The sequence below is a fragment of the Abramis brama genome (assembly GCF_963993115.1).
Source record: "Abramis brama genome assembly, chromosome: 1".
NCBI lineage: Eukaryota > Metazoa > Chordata > Actinopteri > Cypriniformes > Leuciscidae > Abramis > Abramis brama.
Window position 1 is genome coordinate 70430763 of NC_139963.1, and position 17833 is coordinate 70448595.

A 17833-nucleotide genomic window follows, 5' to 3' on the forward strand; every position below is an offset into this window, starting at 1 on the left:
GATAAAAAACATCTAACATGGCCACTTCTAACGGATTTAAATTGTCTGCTACTTTTTGCCAGCCCTCTCTCCTGGCTTTTGCAGACTTTGAGGTGTTCTCTGGCGTTTTGATTAAACATTAAAATTCTGAATAAACTTCGACTATTAGTTCTTGCTCTGCTGAGGAGAAAAACTGAGCGCGCTCTTTGGCCACGCTGAGCAGCCAATAGCAGTGTTGCTGATCAGTGTTTCTACTATCGATATAGCCTGGCAAGCCAGACCTACATCAAGATGTTAGGTCTGGAAACTCACCATAGACGCGGTCTAATCTGAGGGGCGGGATAAACGGCTGTCTTTCAAATTCCCTCTGCACGCAATAGGACAGCGCTTCAAACAATCAGAGCGTTTTCCCAACAGAGGAGCTTAGTTGATAGATTCAACTTTTGCCATATCTGGCCGGCAAAACGACGAACACATCTTCCTTTTTTTAAGAATGACTTAAAGGAACTGTATGTAAGATTGTGGCCAAAACTGGTACTGCAATCACTTTAAAATTACTGTAGAGCAGTGTATCCCCTCCCCCTCCCCCCTGACTCCATAGGCTGCAGGACCCAGCAGGAACGTAGGCTGAGACGTTTGTAGCTGCAGCTGTGGTAACTAGAGCAGAGCTGGCAACCTGGATGCTGAAACACAACTGACTTCGTGATTGGTAGATAGGTGGAGGGTGGGGCTTCAGGCCAAAACACAACATGACAACATCAACATCAGTTGAGGGCTGCAACTATCACTTTTAAATGACAATATCCTGGCCGGACTACTGTTGTCAGTGATATAAGTATTTGAAATGAACATGATTTCTTAATGTCTAGTGACATATCAGGGCCATTTTATGATTAATTGAAATACATTTCTCACATACAGCTCCTTTAAGTGCCGTTCTTTGCTCTTTTCTCAAAGAAAAACTTAACTTCAAGTCCTCCAGAGTCACGGCCAAAGCCGATTCGAAAGACCGTTGTTCTCCATCAGCAGCAGCCATTCTTTCAGTGGCGGTTCTAGAGGGGGGCCAGGGGGGGCCAGTGCCCCTGTGACAACAAGCTTGGACCCCCTTGTGGCCCCCCTAAATGTGGAGTGTGAAATAATTTTTACAAAACTATTTTTTGCTATCGTTGTTTTTCACATCCGTTATTAGACAGTGGCAACACGGAACACAAATGTAACCCTAGAGGGACTGCTTAAATCGGATCTGCAGGTTTTTTTCTATTCAGAAGTTGGTGGACGTTTTGCGCGAATATTATAGCCAGGAAATATAAAGGTGAGTAAAGTTGTTAATATGTTGTAGGCTATTTGTATTAAATGCATTACAGACGTGTAACGTTAGATCAGCTAATCTTAACCTGGCCGTTTGTTAGTTTGTGGCAGTTTGAAAAAGGATAAAATATATGATCAACAAACTCATGGTGCTGAGTATTTTTACTTAAACAGGGATGCAAACAGCGCGCTTTTCTGCGCCTCTTTTTCACGTCAGTTTGGGTGACGAGGGTCTGATTATAATTTCACAAAGTCATCTGAAGCCATTCCATAGCTTAACGTGAGGGACAGAAGTCTATTTACATCATTAAATTAAAGTTTATGGAAACTCGTTTTCCCTCATCTGTCAATCATTCTCCATTCAGTATTCAAACAGCGCGCGCGCCTCGTCCGGTGCAGCGGGATGCACGGTAAAACACTCTCCAATATGATATATTCACATTATAATGCTTGATCTGTAGATAAAAGGCTGTGGATTTGCATAAAATGACTTTATTTTGTGTATTTGTATTTTATGTTTGTTGCTGTTTTAAAACGACTCGCTACGTGTGCCTGTTCACACCACAAGGACTATGAATCGGCATCAAACGCACAATAACTGGAGTTTAAAACTTAACTATGTGAAGAAACAAATTATTAATAAACTAGGATTTGTGCGCTCGGCATTTCTTCGCTTTGTGCCGTGAACTTTTACATGCGCTCTTGTGCAGCGCAGCGCTGCACATTGTGACTCCACGTTGCTTTGAGCACATCATTCTGCACCCGCGATGCGCATACGCGCTTTGTGCGCTCTGTTTTGAAGCGTTTCATATTATCATGGTTTTTCCTATATTTTTTATACCTAGCCTGCACAATACATTTAAAATAAGCATAATTTAATTGTATATTATATTGTATGCACTAAAGCTGGTGAAAACCTATCTCGGGTCCACAATGTCAGATGACAGATTAAGCAATTTAGGTGTTCTAAGTATTGAGTCAAGGAGGGCAAAGGCCTTAAATCTAGAAGAATTTGCTGATCTTTTTGCAAAAAACCCCACAAAAATCGTAGAATACAGTTAATGGGACTGATTCTGAATATGTAATGCAAATCTAAAAAATATAATGGAAATGCAAATACATTGTTGAATGATTGTAAACATGGTATTTTGCCTGTTAATGCCTACAGTGCAGTGCAGAAAATTATATGACAACAATAAGGTCTAAATGTAACTGGCCCCTCTAACAGTACAATTGGCCCCAGCTTGCCCCCCCCCCCCCCCCCCCCCCCCCAGTTGAAATGGTCTAGAACCGCCACTGCATTCTTTGTTTTCAAGTGGCAGCCGTCTATGGAAGTTTTTTCCTAACATAATTAAAATGAAAATGAAAATGCTTAAACAGATCAAATAATAAATCAAAGTCTCAAAACAACTGTTCAAATGATAAATCAAATGGTCAAAATATTAAATAATAAATCAAACTCTCAAAATGGCTGCACAAATTATAAATCAAATGCTCAAATGCAATTTCATTTCCTCATTCGGATTTGATTTTTAATTTTCATTATCAACCCAGTATAAACCTGTCATAATTAAATCTATAAGTCAATGCTCAAATTATAAATCAAATGCTCAAATCATAAATCAAATGCTCAAATCATAAATCAAATGCTCAAACGCACATCGCAAATCATAAATCAAATCCTCAAACGCACATCGCAAATGTTGTTCTTGGAAGAATGAACTCACAAGGTGACGAGCACACAGAACGCTGCTGACAGTTTGAGACGATGTGTTCTTGCTGGTATTGCGCAATAATACCCCCGCACAGACGCCGTCTGCAGTACTCAAACATAACGAGAACAGGGTTCTTAAAATTCATTTTGGCGGGTGTTAATAAAAACTTACTAGCCAGTTTGGCCAGTGATGATGCATGAGGCATTACATGCATGATACATAAGGCTCTGTTCCGCTCTGTTCTCGGTCATTTATCCCCCTGGCAGTACTTCCTACATTTCCCATGAACACTGTGCTGTAATGCTACGTGTAGATGTTTCATACGCCCATTGGCTGCGCGCAGTTTGCAGTGAAACCAGCGCAAGAAACCATGGAAACGAACGGACACAGAAAACGTACTCGGTTACTAACGTAACCTCGGTTCTCTCTAGAAGAGGGAACGAGTACTGCGTTTATCAAAACGCTACGGGAAAAGTCTCTTTTCACGAAACACTGAAGCAAAAATTATCCTTTAATTTTTCATATATGTAAAACGCGTTGCGGCAGCAGCAGACAGCTGAAGCAAGACGGCTTGTCTGCTCATTGGCTGCTCTGCGGCAACTGCATAAGCCTATCGAGCGCAGGCTGATGCAACATCAGACCAATGAGGGCGCTTCGCGCCCTCCTCGCCACTTCCCGCCGAGACGGGCGTGGCTTACCTCTATAAAAGGAGCTCGAGAAGGCTGACTCACTTGATTTTGATCGCCGAAGCGAACCAGAGTGAACCAAACGCACGGCAAGGGAACGCAGTACTCGTTCCCTCTTCTAGAGAGAACCGAGGTTACGTTAGTAACCGAGTACGTTCTCTTACGAGAGTTCTCTCGTACTGCATTTATCAAAACGCTACGGGAACCCCTTGCAAAACGCCGTGCGTGCTGGGATAAAAACACTGATCACCGGAAGCTATTTCAGACATACAGTGCATAATCACCAGATAGACTCACACAGAGTCAGGGAATAAGGGGGGGAAGCCTTAATTCCCTATACTGTAGCGTCCGCAGGCTTAACATGACCTCACAGGGAGAGTCTACAGGACAGGAGGGGTTTCCTCCGTCCTTATATAGACATGTCCACAGACGCGAATATGACATCACATAGCCAGGGTAGGGAGCCTGCACTAATGTGGGAAAACGTGGGTCTTACACAGTTCAGCCCAGTATGGTCGGTATAGTATTACACCGACAAAAGCTTAGCCTGTAAGGCGGGAACCTCTAGGTTATAAAACCTGATAAATGTAGACGGAGAGGCCCAGCCTGCCGCCGTACATATATCCTGTAAGGAAATCCCGCTGGACCAAGCCCACGAGGAGGCAACGCCTCTCGTAGAGTGCGCTCTGACTCCCAACGGGCATTGAATGCCCTTGGCAGTATAAGCCAGCGCTATGGCGTCAACTATCCATCTGGATAGACTTTGTTTCGAAACAGCCGTTCCTTTGGAACGTCCGCTGAACGAGACAAAGAGCTGCTCTGTCTGTCTAAAGGCAGCAGAGCGGGACATATAAGTTCTTAAAGCCCTAACAGGGCAAAGAAAACTCGAGTCCCCTTCCTCACTCGACGCCGGCAGGGCAGCCAGGGAAATGACCTGAGCCCGAAAAGGCGTGTTGAGGGATTTCGGCACATAGCCGTGCTTAGGTTTGAGTATGACTTTAGAGTCATTAGGACCAAACTCCAAGCACGTCGGGCTCACGGAGAGCGCGTGCAGATCGCCTATGCGCTTCACTGAAGCGAGAGCCATCAAAAACACTGTTTTGAAAGACAAATGTTTGAGGCTGATTGAGGCTCCGAGCTGTACACCAGCCGGAGAAAACCGACCACTTTGAAGCGTAGAGTCGCCTGGTCGACGGCGCTCTAGCCTCCGTGATGGTATTCATGACTCCCTCTGCGAGACCAACGGGTATCCGTTGAGCGCCCACACATGAAGGGACCATAGCTCCGGGTGTGGGTGCCAGATCGAGCCCCTGGCCTGCGAGAGGAGATCTCTCCTCAACGGCACTGGCCATGGAGCGATGTCTGCTAACTGCATCAGAACTGGGAACCATGCCTGATTCTTCCAGAACGGTGCTACAAGCAGCACTGGGCATTTCGTTTTCCTGACCCGTTCCAACACCTGAGGCAGGAGGGAGACGGGGGGAAAAGCGTATAGCGGGCAGCGCGGCCACCTTTGAGACAGCGCGCTGTCGGTCTTTGAAAAGAATGCGGGGCAGTGAGCGTTTTCGCGGGACGCGAATAGGTCCACCTCCGCTTTGCCGAATCTCTCCCACAACAGCCGGACTGTTTGTGGGTGTAGAGACCATTCGCCCGTAGGAACGTTGTTCCTGGACAGTCTGTCCGGGCCCACATTCAGCAGCCCGGGCACATGCACTGCTCTCAGCGAGCGTAGGTTGTGCTGAGCCCATAGCAGGAGGCGTTTCGCCAGCCTGTACAGGGGTTTGGAATTCAGACCGCCCTGGCGATTTATGTAGGACACCACTGCCATGTTGTCCGAACGGACTATGACGTGTTGGTCCTTGATGTGGGGACAAAAACGCGTCAGCGCGTTGTGCACTGCCAGCATTTCTAGGCAGTTTATGTGTTGGAGCTTTTCCCGTTCCGACCATAGGCCGAAGGATGGTCTGCCCTCGAGCAGCGCTCCCCATCCCGAGGTGGATGCGTCCGTAGACACCATCCTTACCCTCGAGGAAGTCCCCAGGCTTACACCTGATTGGTACCAGTCGTTCGCCATCCAAGGTACCAGGGCTGTGACACAGTCCTGATCGACCTTGAGGCGTAAATGACCGGACACCCACGCTCTGCGCGGAACCCGCGCTTTCAACCAGAACTGCAGCGGGCGCATGCGGAGAAAGCCCAGCCGGAAACTGATGATGCTGAGGCCATGAGACCCAGACCCAAATTTTCTGAGCGGGGTGAAAGCGCCGCGGCGGAAAGACATCGACGCGCGCTGAATGTTCAGCACGCGCTGTGGCGACAGCCGCGCTGTCATAGACTGTGAGTCCTGAACTATACCCATAAACGGAATCGTTTGGCTGGGGTTCAGTGAACTCTTCGCCCAATTGACCGTGATACCAAGATTCTCGAGGTGATCGAGTAAAATGGCTCTGTGCTCTATGAGCTGAGATCGTGATTGGGCTAGGATCAACCAGTCGTCCAAATAGTTAAGCACTCGCATGCCTCTGAGTCTGAGAGGAGCGAGCGCTGCGTCCATGCATTTCGTAAAAGTACGAGGTGCCAGGGACAAGCCGAAAGGCAGGACTGTATACTGGTATGTCTGACCCTCGAAGGCGAATCTCAAGAATCGCCTGTGATGTGACGCTATCTGTATTTGAAAATACGCATCCTTCAGATCTATCGACATGAACCAGTCTTCTCGGCGAACATGCGCAAGAATTTTGCTGGTTGTGAGCATTTTGAAACGGCGTTTCACTAATACTCTGTTCAGTCGTCTTAGATCCAGAATGGGTCTGATACCGCCGTCCTTTTTGGAAAAGTTGGAAAAGTTTTTGGGGCAAACCTGACCTGTTGAAAAGAGATGGTATTCATCCCTCCTGGGATGGTCCTGTTCTTCTCTCTAGTAATATGGCTCATAGTCTTAGAGCTCAAACATGACAAATTGGGCACCAGGTCAGGAAGCAGACAGACTGGCTAAACCGACCGTCTGCTAGCGGCCTCACGTCACCAAGGTCAGATAAATCCTATCACATAGAGCCTCTTTCACCTAGCTATCATCATATAGAGACTGTGTCTGTTCCCCGAATTTGGAAATCCAAAAAATGTTTAAACCTATCTAAGGTTAAAAATTTAATTGATGTTCAACAAATAAAAAACAGCTATAATACAGATGAGCAAATGCTAAAGCTTGGGTTGCTGAATATTCGATCGCTTACTTCAAAAGCACTCATTGTTAATGATATGATTTCCGATAATAACCTAGATGTGCTGTGTTTGACAGAAACCTGGCTAAAACCAAACGATTACATTACTTTAAATGAGTCCACCCCGCAAGATTACTGTTATAAACATGAACCTCGTCTGAAACGCAAAGGGGGTGGTGTTGCTGTAATTTATAGTAATATTTTCAAAACCACTAAGAAATCAAGTTTCGAATATAATTCTTTTGAAGTGTTAGTGCTTAATGTAAAAATATATAGTATAAATGATAAATCACGTTTGAGATTTGTGCTGGCTACTGTATACAGGCCACCAGGGCACCATACAGACTTTATCAAAGAATTTGCGGACTTTCTATCAGAGTTAGTATTGGCTGCAGATAAAGTACTAATTGTTGGTGATTTTAATATACACATCGATAATGAAAAAGATGCATTGGGTTTGGCATTTAAAGACATTGTAAACTCAATTGGAGTTAGACAACACGTGTCAGGACCTACTCATCGTCGTAATCATACTCTAGATCTAATATTATCACACGGAATAGATGTTGATGCCGTTGAAATTCTGCAGCAGAGCGATGACATCTCAGATCATTATCTAGTCTCGTGTAAATTACATTTAGCCAAGGCTGCAAAGCCGACTCCGTGTTACAAATATGTTAGACCTATCACTTCTGCCACTAAAGATTGCTTTATTAATAATCTTCCTGATCAGTTTCATCATTTTAGCATCCCGGATAGCTTAGAAGAACTAGATATTACAACAGAAACTTTTAACTCTCTCTTTTCCAGCACTTTAGACACAGTTGCTCCTTTGCGCTTAAAGAAGATTAAAGAAAATAATCCAACGCCGTGGTACAACGAGCACACTCAGGCCCTTAAGAGAGCAGCCAGAAAAATGGAGCGCAACTGGAAGAAAACAAAACTAGAGGTATTTCGCATTTCATGGAAAGAGAGCTCGATTGCTTACAGAGAGGCTTTAAAAGCTGCTAGATCTGCTTATTTTTCAAACCTATTAGAAGAAAATAAACATAATCCTAGGTATTTATTTGAAACAGTGGCTAAACTAACGAAAAAGAAAGCTTCAAGCCCAGAAGTTTCCAAGCAGCACAGCAGTAATGACTTTATGAACTTCTTCACTTATAAGATTGATAATATCAGGGATAAAATTATAACTATGCAACCGTCTACTACAGTATCGCATCAGGCAGTGCATTGTAGTCTCCCTGAGGAAAGATTTGATTCATTTGTTGCTATAGGAGAGGAAGAATTTACTAAACTCGTTAAATCATCTAAATCTACAACATGTGTGTTAGACCCTATACCGACTAAGCTACTGAAAGAGATGCTTCCAGAGGTCATAGATCCTCTTCTTAATATCATTAATTCGTCTTTGTCTCTAGGATACGTACCAAAAAACTTTAAGCTGGCTATGATTAAACCGCTTGTTAAAAAAATGCAACTTGATCCTTCAGAATTAGTCAATTACAGGCCGATCTCGAATCTACCTTTTCTGTCAAAAATACTAGAAAAGGCAGTATCTTCACAACTATGTTCCTTTCTAGAAAGAAATGATATCTGTGAGGATTTCCAGTCTGGATTTAGACCGTACCATAGTACCGAGACTGCTCTCATTAGAGTAACAAATGATTTGCTCTTATCATCCGATCGTGGTTGTGTCTCTCTATTAGTGTTACTCGATCTTAGTGCTGCGTTTGACACCATTGACCACAACATTCTTTTAAATAGACTAGAAAACTATGTTGGCATTAGTGGAATTGCACTAGCATGGTTTAAATCATACTTATCTGACCGTTATCAGTTTGTAGCAGTAAATGAAGAGATGTCTCATCGATCACAAGTTCAGTATGGCGTACCACAAGGCTCAGTACTAGGACCGCTGCTGTTCACTCTGTACATGCTACCCTTAGGAGATATCATTAGGAAACATGGAATTAGCTTCCACTGTTATGCCGACGATACTCAGCTCTATATTTCTTCAAAACCTAATGAAACTTACCAATTCACTAAATTAACAGAATGCATAGCTGATATAAAAAATTGGATGACTCGTAATTTCCTACTTCTAAATTCTGAAAAAACAGAGATTCTAATTATTGGACAAAAAATGTCCTCACGTAATAACCTAGAATACTGTCTAACACTTGATGGCTGCTCTGTTAAGTCTTCGTCGTCGGTTAGGAACCTGGGTGTGCTCTTTGATACCAATCTTTCATTTGAAAATCACGTGTCTAGTATCTGTAAAACCGCATTTTTCCATCTTAAAAATATATCTAAATTACGCCATATGCTCTCATTGACAAATGCGGAACAATTAGTTCATGCGTTCATGACCTCAAGGCTAGATTATTGTAATGCTCTACTGGGTGGTTGCCCTGCACGTTTAATAAACAAACTACAGCTAGTTCAAAATGCAGCAGCTCGAGTTCTTACCAGAACAAGGAAGTATGACCATATTAGCCCGGTTCTGTCAAAACTGCACTGGCTCCCTATTAAACATCGCATAAATTTTAAAATATTGCTGATTACTTACAAAGCACTAAATGGTTTAGCTCCGCAGTACTTGAACGAGCTCTTAACGCATTATACTCCTTCACGTCTATTGCGATCTCAAAATTCCGGCCAGTTGATAATACCTAGAATATCAAAATCGACTGCTGGCGGTAGATCCTTTTCCTATTTAGCACGAAAACTTTGGAACAGCCTTCCTACCATTGTCCGGGAAGCAGACACACTCTGTCAGTTTAAATCTAGATTAAAGACACATCTCTTTGACATAGCGTTCACATAATACATTATAGACTTCTATAATTCAATATTAGGCTGCATAGATTAGGTCAGCTGGAACCGGGAACACTTCCCATAAATCCTGATGTACTTGTTACATCATGAGAAGAATGGCATCTACGCTAATTTGAGTGTCTTTGTTTATCCCAAGGTTTTCCCGCAGCCTGCCGGATCCAGGCCGTTTCCAGATCTGATGAAGGACCTTCGCCTGGACCCGATGTCAATGCAGTGCTGAAGTGCCAACTAGTCTCTCCCTATGGAGGATCCCTTTCCCACTCTACAGATAAAGCGTCGTCGGGAAAACTCAATTTGCGTATCTACCCCGAATTAATAAAATAAAATAAAATTCTGAATCAAAACTGTAAGGAAACACCAGTAATTTGTTTAGGCTTGGTTTTTAGGGAATTCCAAACCTGCACACATCAACGCACATAACTATAGAACCCGTTCTTAATGGCCGGGACACCAGAAATCACACTCTTTTCGAGACATATCTGGGTAGCCGTAAAAACGGCTTTTGAGTGCAGGCAAGCGGGCACTTGTACAGGCTTGCGCTTTGCAGAGAACGCTGGGACAGCCGCGAAGCTTGGGGCTGAGACAGCGAGGCGCTTGGGTGGGAGGCCGGCCGCAACGGGACTCACACACCTGCGCTTTCCTAGGCGGGCTAGGAATCCTTCGGGGCCTCTGGTTTCACAGCGGCGCGGCGCGCGCGCGCGGGGCGCCGGGCGCTCGATCGAGAGCGGGGTCTCGAGCTGTGCTGTTGAGGCTGCTGCGAAGAGGAGGCCGAAGGCGGGGGCTGAGGCTGTGAGGTTCGCGGGGTCCGTTTGTCTTGACCCGCCTAGGAACCAGAGCGCTTCGGTAGGAAGTGCTTGAAGGCTTGAGACGCTTTCTGGGCTTCGGTAAATCTCTCCACGAACTCGGAGAGAGAAGAACCAAAGAGGCCAGCGGAAGACAGCGGGGCGTCGAGAAACGTGATGCGCTCGGAATCGGCCATCTCCGTGAGCGTCAGCCATAAGTGCCTCTCAGCGACAGTGGCGGAAGCCATACAGCGTCCCATGGCTTGTGCGGCAGCTTTGGTGGCTCGGAGCGTGAGGTCCGAAGCACTCCTCAAATCCGCAATACAGACAGCATCAGGTCCAACCTCGTCCCATTTACGGAGGAGATCACCCTGGAAAATCTGTAATGTAGCCATGGTGTGTAGCGCTGACGCGGCTTGCCCAGCGGCGGAGAATATTCGCGCGAGCAGCGTCGACGTCATGCGGCAGGCTTTTGAAGGCAACACCGGTTTAGTCCGCCGTCCAGCAGAGGGCGGGCACAGATGGGTCGCTATAGCCTGTTCCACCGGCGGCAGAGAGAGGTAGCCTCGTTCATTCGCCTTGTCCAGTGAGGAGAATGCAGGCGACACAGATGAGCGCGTACGCGCAGAGTAGGGCGCGTTCCAGGCCTTCGCAACTTCTTCATGTAACTCAGGAAGAAAAGGAGCCGGCTTAGATTCCGGAGAATTGCGCTCACCTGGGAGGAAGCTACCATCGAGCCGGGTGCGAGAGGGGGGCTCCGGTGCAGACCACTCGAGGCCGAGGCTCGTCGCGGCCAACGCGAGTACTCGCATGAGCTCCGTCTCAATGTTGGCTCTCACTGAGGGCTTTCGGGCAGGAGGCGCGAGGTCCTCAGAGCTCGCCCAATCCTCGCTGCCTGAAGCGAGGAAAGAACAGGAATCCTTTTCCCCCGACGCGGCCTCCGAAACAACTTCCTCTGATGAAGCGGCGGCAGGCTGCGGGCGCTGAGCATCAGGAAGTGATTCGGGGGAGGTCGGTGAAGCTGGCGGGCGAACCGGCGAGCTTGGTTGGGGTGGAGAGGGTTCCGGGACCCGCTGCGAGCGGCGCTTCTTACGGCGCGGCATCGCGGCGGAGAATGCAGGCTTCGAGAAGGATGCCAGGCGGGTCCTCAGAGCCACCATAGGCAAAAGCTCGCAGTGAGGACAGCCGCCGTCAGCGAGCGCGAGCGCTGCATGGTCCTCACCGAGGCAGGAAACACAGATGACGTGGTCGTCTCCCCCGGCGAGTGGGGCTCTGCACGAGCCGCAGGATTTAGGCATCTTTAGAAAGACGCCGCTCTTTTAGGGGGTGAGTGCTACGAGAACACTCACACACACACACAAAACAGAGCACAATAAAGGATATGGGCGTCGGAAAGCGCAGCAGGTACGGCTGTAGAAGGCGGCGTAGGCCAGCGGCTTCGAGGGCTCGTCCCGCTGAAGTGCTTGCTTCGAACGACGCTGCTTCCGTGATCCAGCGATGCATGCGCTTCGCTGAAGAGATTAAAATCAAGTGAGTCAGCCTTCTCGAGCTCCTATTATAGAGGTAAGCCACGCCCGTCTCGGCGGGAAGTGGCGAGGAGGGCGCGAAGCGCCCTCATTGGTCTGATGTTGCATCAGCCTGCGCTCGATAGGCTTATGCAGTTGCCGCAGAGCAGCCAATGAGCAGACAAGCCGTCTTGCTTCAGCTGTCTGCTGCTGCCGCAACGCGTTTTACATATATGAAAAATTAAAGGATAATTTTTGCTTCAGTGTTTCGTGAAAAGAGACTTTTCCCGTAGCGTTTTGATAAACGCAGTACGAGAGAACTCTCGTAAGAGAACACAAGAAATAATACGAACGAAGTTGGCTAGTAAAAGTAGGTTAATATTAAACAAAATGCGGCGGTGGTTGGAACAGACTTCTGGGGGGCGAGAAGAGGAACGAGGCAGGGGATGAGGAGGGTATCGACAGAGAAACTAAGAAAAGAAAATGTAATGCCAAATGGCTGACGGGTCATGAATGGCTAGTGTTTGATCACAATAATGTTGTCATGTATTGTCAGGATTGCCGCATGTACGCAAAAGAAAAAAACAAAACAAATAATTTCGTAGTAGGATCTAATAATTTTAAAGTAGAGGCAGTAAAGGACCATGAGAGTTCCCGACGTCATCAGGAGAGCTTAAGGTTTAAAACTGCCAAGACAGGTCGTATTGACTTTCTGTGTATATTTTGTTGTATTGTACTTTGTGTTTTTCATGCCAGCAATTCTAATAAAATAATCAAATACATTCAGTGGCACTCATAATTTCTCTTATTTTCACTGGAAAAAATTTGGCTAGTGTAGTGGATATTCTGATTCTGAAATTAGCTGGCGATCAAAAAAGTTAATTTATAACCCTGAACGAGAATTATTGACGCTAACAGCCAGGCTTTATCGCCCAAGCCTACCCTCAGCTCAAGGGATTACTCTACTACTGTACACTACAATGTAATGTATATTCATAACAATAAAGCAATGCTTATGGAGATAAGCACATTTTCGATTCGCCATAATTTTTCGTGAAAATGCCAATATTTGAAATCTACACAGTTGATTTCTCGCATCAAATGTTCTCAGAAGTGAATTTAGTGATGAAAAACGACTTGCTGTATTAACCTGCCTCTCTTTCCTCGAATGCCGAAATGAATGCTGGGACATGACTTAGAAAAAACATGTTTCTCAGCACATAAAGATGAGCTACTGTGATCTCAGACTGAGGTGATGTGGTTTCTCCACTGCATGGTTCTTCAGGTGTAGCTTCAGGTCACTTTTAAAAGAGAAACTCTTCCCACACTGATCACACGTGTGCGGCTTCTCTCTGCTGTGGATCCTCTCATGTGTTTTCAGAGTTGATGGCTGATTGAATCTCTTGTCACAGTGTGAACACTTGTAAGGTTTTTCTCCAGTGTGGATCATCTCATGTCTTTTCAGATGTCCTGGCTGACTGAATCTCTTGTCACAGTGTGAACACTTGTAAGGTTTTTCTCCAGTGTGAATTCTCTGGTGCAGTTTTAAACTGTCCGCTGTAATAAAAGTCTTCTCACATTCAAAGCACATGTACTCTCTCACACCAGTGTGAGTTTTCTCATGTCTATGTAAAGTTTGCAGCAGTGAAAAACTCTTTTCACACACAGAACATGAATGCGGCTTCTCCTTCGTATGAACTGTCAGGTGTGACTTCAGGTTTGATGCACTAAGAAATGTTTTGCCACATTGATCACATGAGAATGGCTTCTCTCCGGTGTGGATCCTCATGTGAATCTCAAAATTATGTTTGGTTGAGAGACTCTTTCCACACTGAGTGCAGGTGAAAGATTTCTTGGTTCTTCTTTTCTTTAAAAATGTCTTTTTAGTCTTTGAGTAACTCAAGGGTTTTCCTCCAGGTTTGACATGATGTTCCTCCTCCACTTCACTCAGTTCTTCACTCTCCTCCTTCACTTCTCTCAGTTCTTCACTCTCCTCCTCCACTTCTCTCAGTTCTTCACTCTCCTCCTCCACTTCACTCAGTTCTTCTCTCTCCTCCTTCACTTCTCTCAGTTCTTCACTCTCCTCCTCCACTTCACTCAGTTCTTCACTCTCCTCCTCCACTTCACTCAGTTCTTCACTCTCCTCCTTCACTTCACTCAGTTCTTCACTCTCCTCCTCCACTTCACTCAGTTCTTCACTCTCCTCCTTCACTTCACTCAGTTCTTCACTCTCCTCCTTCACTTCACTCAGTTCTTCACTCTCCTCCTCCACTTCACTCAGTTCTTCACTCTCCTCCTCCACTTCACTCAGTTCTTCACTCTCCTCCTTCACTTCACTCAGTTCTTCACTCTCCTCCTTCACTTCACTCAGTTCTTCACTCTCCTCCTCCACTTCACTCAGTTCTTCACTCTCCTCCTCCACTTCACTCAGTTCTTCACTCTCCTCCTTCACTTCACTCAGTTCTTCACTCCCCTCCTCCACTTCACTCAGTTCTTCACTCCCCTCCTCCACTTCACTCAGTTCTTCACTCCCCTCCTTCACTTCACTCAGTTCTTCACTCTCCTCCTTCACTTCACTCAGTTCTTCACTCTCCTCCTTCACTTCACTCAGTTCTTCACTCCCCTCCTTCACTTCACTCAGTTCTTCACTCCCCTCCTCCACTTCCCTCAGCTCTTCACTCTCCTCCTTCACTTCTCTCAGTTCTTCACTCTCCTCCTCCACTTCACTCAGTTCTTCACTCCCCTCCTTCACTTCACTCAGTTCTTCACTCTCCTCCTCCACTTCCCTCAGTTCTTCTCTCTCCTCCTCCACTTCTCTCAGTTATTCACTCTCCTCCTCCACTTCACTCAGTTCTTCACTCTCCTCCTCCACTTCACTCAGTTCTTCACTCTCCTCCTTCACTTCACTCAGTTCTTTACTCTCCTCGCTCTCTTCCATCGGATCTGACAGGAAAGAAAAAATATTAAATTTCATTTCATTCATTCATTACCACTTCATTCGCCATGAACTTGTTCGTTTCTTTTATTATTTTATGCAATCAGAAACCCTCAAACCGGTCACGCTTTGTACCTCTCTGTGCAAATCCTTCCATCCCGCTCTGCCAGAAAGCAGCTGTCATTTACTGACGGAAAGCATGACAATAACCGCAATAAAGCCGTATATTGCCGAAAAGCGCATGTTGTCTTTTTTAGGAGCAATTTGAATGGTTTTGATAGGACCCGATGACAACGCAGTGCTGAAGTGCCAACTAGTCTCTCCCTATGGAGAATCCTTTTACCACTCTACAGATAAAGCGTTGTTGGGAAAATGCGTTTCGCATACCTACCCCGAAGTGACAAAATAAAATAAAGGAAAAAAGAAAGGAAAGACCAGTACTTTGTTTAGGCTTTGTCTGTAGAGAATTACAAACCTGTGCACATATATTCAAACGCACATAACTATAGAACCAATTCTTAATGCGCATGTGAACGCCATCAGCGTTTCTCACAGGTTTGCGTTTAAAGTCTGTTTAGAGAGAATGGTGTCGTCTTAGCGGAAGCGAATCAATCAAAACTAACTTTAGCTGGAAAATAACTTTATTAAAGAACCGCTATAAAGCCAAAACAATCTCTGTTACCTTAAATTATACGTTTATCTCTGTAAAGCTGCTTTGAAACAATCTACATTGTTAAAAGCGCTATATAAATGAGGATGACTTGACTTGTAACATGTCACCGTGCAGCTCTCAAGCCAGATGCTGTGGACAGGCTGGTGTTTTTATCACACACCTTGAACTGGGAGAGTGAGTCCGAGCAACGAACAGTATCAGGAAGGCTATTCCAGAGTTTTGGAGTCAAATGTGAAAATGCTCTCCCTCCTTTGGTTGATCTGGATATCCTAGGTATGACCAAAAGCCTCGAATTTATTGATCTTAAAGAGCGCGATGGATTATAGGATGATAGAAGATCCGTTAAATAGACTGGAGCTAAGCCGTTTAGGGCTTTATAAGTCAGTAGCAATACCTTATAATTAATACGGAACTTTATAGGTAGCCAATGTAGTGATGATAAAACCGGTGTTATATGATCATATTTTCTTGATCTAGTAAGAACTCTAGCGGCTGCATTTTGGACTAACTGTAGCTTGTTTATTGAGGATGCAGGACAACCGGCTAATAAAGCATTACAGTAATCTAGTCTCGAGGTCATGAATGCATGAACTAACTTTTCTGCATCAGAAACTGATAGCATATTACGTAGCTTAGCAATGTTTCTAAGGTGGAAAAAGGCCGTTTTTGTAACATACGAAATATGATTTTCAAAAGACAGGTTACAATCGAGTATAACACCCAGGTCTTTTACTGTAGAGGATAAAGTAACAGGACATCCTACGATGTCAAAGTTGTATTGTGAGAGGTTCTGTGGGCGGTTTTTTGAACCGATAAGTATTACCTCTGTCTTGTCTGGATTTAATAAAAGAAAATTACTCGTCATCCAATCTTTTATATCTTTAACACACTCTGTCAATTTGGATAATTTAGCGTTTTCATCCGGCCGTGTTGAAATATATATTTGAGTGTCATCAGCATAACAATGGAAACTAATTCCATGTTTCCTTATAATATTTCCAAGTGGCAGCATATATATTGAGAATAACAGAGGGCCCAACACAGATCCCTGCGGCACTCCATAGTTTACTGGAATTATGATCGATTTTTCTCCATTTAAATAGACAAAATGGTAGCGGTCTGATAAGTATGATCTAAACCAGCTTAATGCTTGTCCTTGAACACCAGTATAATTTTGTAGTCGATCTAAGAGTATTGTATGATCTATAGTATTGAACGCAGCACTTAGATCAAGTAAAACTAGTATTGAGATGCAGCCTTGGTCAGAAGCTAAGAGTAAATCATTTGTGATTTTAACGAGCGCAGTTTCAGTGCTATGATGCGGCCTGAATCCTGACTGAAACTTTTCATAGATATCATTTTCTTGCAAGAAAGAGCCCAGTTGAGTGGACACAACTTTTTCTAGTATTTTAGACATAAAAGGTAGATTTGAAATGGGTCTATAATTTGCTAGATTATGCGGGTCTAATTGTGGTTTCTTAATGAGAGGTTTTATCACTGCCAGTTTAAATGTTCTTGGAACATGACCTAAAGATAAAGACGAGTTAATAATATTGAGGAGAGGCTCTTCCACTACAGGTAACACTTCCTTCAGTAGTTTAGTTGGTATAGGATCTAATAAACATGTTGTTGTTTTAGATGAAGTGATAAGTTTATTTAACTCTTTTTGTTCTATAGTTGTAAAGCACTGTAATTGTTCTTGCGGGGGGAAAATTGAGGCTGAATTATAAGGTGCGATTGAGGATTGAACATTTACAATTGTGGTTCTGATGTTTTCTATTTTCTCAGTGAAGAAGTTCATGAAATCATTACTACTAAACTGTAACGGGATATTTTGTTCGGGTGACGTCTGTTTATTTGTTAGTCTAGCCACGGTGTTAAATAAAAACCTAGGATTGTTTTGGTTGTTTTCTATTAGTTTGAAAACAACCAAAACGATTACTTGGTCACCACCACCCAGGTGAATTGGTTTAGTCTTGACTTCTGGTCGTGACTCGTGAGTGACAGTTGGTATGGGGGGGATCAGGGGAAATCTGTTGATTGTCGATGTCGAGTGCCAAATAAGAGATGGACAAGAAAGGTCAAAGCCATCAGGTGCCCAAATTTAGAAACGAGCGAAAGATAAAGGTATGTAACTATGTTTTCTCTGTATGATTACGTTATCCATGTCATGAATGAAGGGGCAATA